Source organism: Sturnus vulgaris, chromosome 5 (genome assembly GCF_052056855.1).
Source record: "Sturnus vulgaris isolate bStuVul1 chromosome 5, bStuVul1.hap1, whole genome shotgun sequence".
NCBI lineage: Eukaryota > Metazoa > Chordata > Aves > Passeriformes > Sturnidae > Sturnus > Sturnus vulgaris.
Window position 1 is genome coordinate 19,127,182 of NC_142247.1, and position 6,000 is coordinate 19,133,181.

Below are 6,000 nucleotides of genomic sequence, written 5' to 3' on the forward strand. Positions count from 1 at the left end.
ACCGGAACAGGCTGCCCCGGGAGGTTGTGCATGCCCCAGCCAAGGCAGTGATCAAAGCCGGTTTGATAAAGCTGGTCTAGTGGGAGTCGCTGCTGCCCATGGCAGGGGATTGGGATTAGATGATTTTTAAAATCCATTCCAACCTGATAATTTTCTATTATTCTAATATTCTACATGGCAGTGGACAAAGCCCTGTGCTTATTGTCCATTTCACTTACAGTTGACTTCCATGATGTCAAAATCTGGGGTAGCACAGCCATCCTTTCTCTTGGGAGAAAACAAGTAGTTACAAACCACACAGCGTTTGAAGATACAAAGACTAAAATGTATTTGTTCAGAGATACAACTTCTAGGAACCAAGCTATTACAGATAATAAAGTTTTTTTCTATGCACAGCATGTTTTCTTTAGCTAAACGCAATATGTATTTTGCTTTAAATGGAATAATCTCTGGGGATAAAATGTGGTTTTGAACTTACTGGAAAATAAGTTTTATTTTCAACTAATTATAGGAAACAAAATATAGTTTGAGAGGGTCACCAAACCTCATACACTTCAAATTTTGCATGATTTGTGCTTTTTATAATGTCTCCTCACGGTGGGCAGCTTTGCAGCTCACTCAGGCTCTTATTTCCATTTTTATTGATAAAGATGTCAATGACATTTCACAAGAAGTAGTAGTTGCAAGGTACCTGCAGCAACGTGCTGTTCTTAATGTCTTTCAGAACAGATTTTCATCTGGAGATATTTGCATAATAACCATCAGATTTACTCATACAGCAGTGCATGAGATACATGCACTGACAGTTTGCAGGCGTAATGTGATTGAGAACAAAAGACAACATCTGGTAGTCAAGATGAAAGATTTGCCAGGGAAAGATTTGCAGTCTAAGTAGGTGGATGAAAGATTACCTGGCACCTAATTTATACCTTCCCGTTGGCAGCTTGTGTGACTATCCAGGGGTACATTTTATAGACTCCTGGGTTTGAAAATATGGCTGACTGCAGAGTACAATTCAAAACCAGTCTTTGCAGTGTTTATTACTCACACGAGTGATTTAGTTGTGCTTTGGAATAGCATTGGTACCATCAGCATGGCAGGGACAGTTACCAGCCAGGAGCTTGGCTGCATCACCTGACTCATGTCTAAGGAGGGAATTTGCACTGGCTCCAGCCTCCTGCTGTTGTCTTGTCCTTGTGGGCAAACTCCCTTGGGGACAGACTCTCAACCCAATGCCATTTCCTAAGGACTTGAAAACTGTAACCCAGAAAAAGGTAATGCAAGATAAAAATTGCATTCTCCTGCCCCAGATGTCTCAGATATTTTACAAGTCACCTTTCCATCATGCTGCTTCTCTCTCAGTTGGCTGTCTGAAAATTTGACTCTTCAAGAAACCTCATACCTGAAGAATGTTTGATTTCAACAAAAATATTTATATAGAGTGCTTTATTAGCAACAAAGCAATTCTAGGCAAATCGATAGGCGCATGTTCAAAATGCACTATGTCAGGAATTTCAATGTCATGGAGCATGTTACTAAGTTTTCATCAGAGCTCCAATCCCTTCTCCTTGATTTCAATTTTCCAGCTCAGCTTTTTCTTTCTGGTCATGGACCTTCTTTTAATTCCAACTTGGTCTTCTTGGCTTGTTAGTGAAATGCAGAGGTTCCATAACTCAATTTTGTTCTTAAGTATCATACAGTTAGTTTGACTTTAAAAACCAGGTCTCATACTTTCCTTTTATTCTTCTTTCCAGGAAATTTTTCACTGATTCAGCTCCAGCTTTTCAGAGAACTTCAGCAAATATTTTTCCATACACTGCAGCTATTTGCATGTTCCTCATTCTTGACATTATTTTCCTTGACTTTTAAATTTTTTTGGATTGCACCTCATGGCTGGGAGTTATGTTTGAGAGGTTTTGCAGACACTACAGGCAAGATATGATTCATTTGTACAGTCAGCTGAAACTCAGAAATTCCATATATATTGAATATAAAGGTATTCTGGAGATAGCTGTGTGCTCTGAAGGAAATTATATGTAGTTCTTAAATCTAGCAAAGCATACGGTCTTCCTTAAGCAAAAAGTAGAGCTGTCATTGATGTAAACTAGTTAATATCCACAAATGTTCACACTTCAAGAAGGGAAAAATAATACTACTAATAATATTTTTAATTTCTAATTTTTTCCTATCTCATATATCCCATAAAGGTTTTTAATTTCAATAGCAAAGGCATATTGGACCATATTCTTTACCCCATTGTAATGCCATTCTACCCCATATTTAATGTCATTCCATTTCATTCTCTCAGTGTAGCTGAGAGAAGCTGAAACTGTACAGATTCTAATTCTGTACTAATTGAGATAAATATATGTAAATACCAATAATAATTTCTGTAGAAATATGAAATTCTTTTCCCATTATCCGTCTAAGAATGGAGTGTTAAATTTACTTGTGCAGAGGACTAGAGCAAACATATATTAAAGCTGTCTTTAAAGACCATATTAAAAATGAGCATCAAATTAATTCTGAAAGTGTCACTACTTGCAAGAGAGTATCAAGAGTGAATTAGATAACTGCATAAGTGTGCAAGTGTGTTTACAGTGATCATAGTATGCTAACAAGAGATGCTTAACCATTTGAGCTACATTATGAGTGCAACTTAAGGACACACTAAGACCTAGTTTTATCGGGCTTTTTGATGTATTGCTATCAAGCAACCCAACACACTAGGTGTCCTGTTAAATCCTTTGTTTGCGTGTATATACACAACACTAAAGGTGATGAAGTATGTAATTTTCCGCATACAAATATTAGCACTTAATTCAGTAGGACTGCTTTTCTGTAGAGGTAACCATGTAAACATTTTACAGAGATAACATCTACATGTATACATATTTCCAGTTAATTTAACAACAGGCTTCAAGTGATCAATACAATGATTTAGCAATGAGATTGCTATCAGTGTGCTTTCTGGTTTTCCATTTTTATTCTTGAAAGCATTACAACCATTGTTCAAAGCTATTTCACACAGGCTTCTAGACAACAGACGTTCACGGATGAAGCTTTTGCACTACTCAAAATCATCATCTTTTGGGATGTAGAATTTTGTTCTGACCTTCAACTGGATAATTGCTGCCTTGTCTCTCATTTTGAACAGCATTACACACAGTGTGGCTTCTAAAAAAATTGTCTTAATATTTTTCTCTCTTTTTTGAAGGAAAATTAATATATCAAAGTTAATGTCATCAATTCTGGCTCTGGGAAGAAAAGGGTAATTTGAAGGATAGTGACAAATATTGCATATATATATATAGACACAAAACTTTCGAATACATTTAATAGATTCTTAGAAGGAATCATGGATGGTAAAATGAGAGAAAGGATAACAAAGTATAAAAGTATCTTTTCAAATGAACAGAAATACTTACCATAAGAATAAGGCATTTCTTTCATTGTTTTACTTGATAGTCATAGTCATTTCTATCTTTAAATCTGGTGTACTCTCTACCCTGATTGTGTGATGCATCCACACATGTAATAATGAAATCTCTGGTACAATCCTTATCCAGAAAAAAAGACATAAAACTACATAAGAAGCAGACTTCTTGCTCTTTAGTCAGTTCTGAGTAAGATTCTTGTACAGAAACCTGACATTTCAAGGTGGGTTACTTTTTGATGCTGCATAATCCTGAGTCACAAAAACCAAAACTAAAACTACCATAGCAACCAGAGCACAGATTTATAAACTATGCAGTTAGTTCTGAATTGGATTTGCAGTGGTGTATTCTCCAGCATCTTCCATGAGCTTTACACGGATTGGTGTCTCTGTATTCCTGAATGGCAATGCAAACTAACATTTAAAGTTGATTCATATAGAGATGCTGTCATGTATTTTATGTGTTATCTGTTAAACTAGCATTTGTTATACGGACAATTTCAACAGTACCTGGATTAAGCTAAAAATAGTTGTCTTGGCTAGTAAAAAGTAACACTATGTCCTTTAGAAATAGGAAAATATACTTATTTATAAATTTGACTTTATAAAATCATTCTTACTTTCAATTAAACTTTTGTCTAGTCATGTAATCAAAAAGAGAACTGAGCCATATGTTATGTAACAGAAATATAGGTGCTCTGTTTCAATCCAGTGTTTGCAGTCCTGGGAATAATGCATATGTATGGATGCAGACACAGCGTTAGACACTGCCATGACAGTTGTCCATTTTGTCCTCTTGATATTGAGAACAACTATTTGATTTATTTTGGTGTCTTAAAGGCCACATAACCTTATAGTAACTTTTATGAACCTCTGTTCAGCTTTCTGAAGGTAAAGTGTTTCTTTCCCACTCATGTGTGTGGCTTAAGTCGAGGAGCATACTGCTGAAACATACAATTTAAATACTGAGGGGGATTGGAATGACTTGTCCCTCTGAAATGCATTCAAGTTGTTCCCTGTGAACTGCATTCTGAACATATCACAGCTGGGAAACGTACTTCCAGAGCTGCAGGAGAATGTTTTGGACAAATAGAAATGAAAGACGTCCTATTCTAGCTTCTCACTCACACTGCAAATGTACATACACTCAAGGGTTATTGACATCTGGGATACATTTCTGCCTTTCTGCTACCAGAAGGTATATGAATTTCCTTTTAAATATTTGTTTTGGCTTGGATTTTGGGCATCTAGAAGTATGCCTTGCTGCTCATGGTGCTTACAAGCTCTATTTTTGTGAGCATATGACATAACTGCACACTCACATCATGATTAGTCTTATCATTGTAGTAGCACAAGTGATCCACCTATATCACTGCAAAAATAATGTCATCCTTTAGTCTATTCAGACAGCCACCAAAATGAGGAGGTTATTTTGAGAAAGAGGACTGGCTGTTAGCATACAACAATGCTTATTTATAAGAATATTCATAAAGACATGTCTCTGAATACAATAGAAACAAGCAACTGAAAGCAGTTTTCTTGCTCAGAAATCACTTCTTCTAGTAGTTCATTGCCCTAATAAACACTTCTACTGTTTTTCTCTCTCCTGAATTTGTTACAAGCCCTCTGTTTGCTATGGAAAGCTACTTTTGCAGGTATCTTCTCACACTACATCTCAACTGGTCAGACTTCCTCCCAAACCATCGAGTAATTTCTTCTTTGGTGACCTCCTATTTTTCCCTAGCACAAGGCCATAAAGAAATTGAATTGCTTCATCTTATCAGTTTAAATGAAGGGTTACTTAACTGAGACAATAATCTGAGGCAAAATTACAGCAGCCACTTATGTAACAATAAGGTACTCCAGAAACTTTAACATCTATATCATAAATGCAGAGATGTATACTTTAGAATCTTCTTAAATGACTTCTGGTTTGATAGGCTTGTGGCTTTCAACCCCCATCTGATGAAATTGCATTTCTTAACCATTCCAGTATTGGTGTGCTGGCCTGCAACTCCCCCATTCATCATGGGAACTCAAAACACTTGAGAGGAACCTGTAAAATTATGTAACTCAAACCCATGTTCTTTTCACCAAAGCATTATTTAGCCACTCAATGTAAGGTGAGGGAAAGGCTGTAACCTCTAGATTTTAGCCAATATTTTTATTTCCCTAAATAATTTGGATATATGACTCAGACTTCTCTTTGCCTGAGAGAAAGACATGTCTTCCAGCATTTTCTTGGAGACCTAAGTTGAGGTTTCACTAGATAATGAAGACATTCAGGCAGGTTACTGACACAGAAGAGTCCAGTCCTCTTTTTTTTTGTACTGCCCATTCCCTACCTCTGGATGCCCTTCCCAATCTTTTCTCAAAACAGGCTTTGGTGTTCTTTTGACACCTGAATGAGTTGGCTAAACCAGCAGGCTATTTACTTCTTGGCTCAGCTCATTTTACTGCTGGTCTAGCAAGCAGAACAAATGTATCAAAGGGTGACAGGAGGCTTCCGAAAGAGTTGGGAGTATGTGATCAGGCTGAGGAAGGACAGAGTCACACTTCTTGGA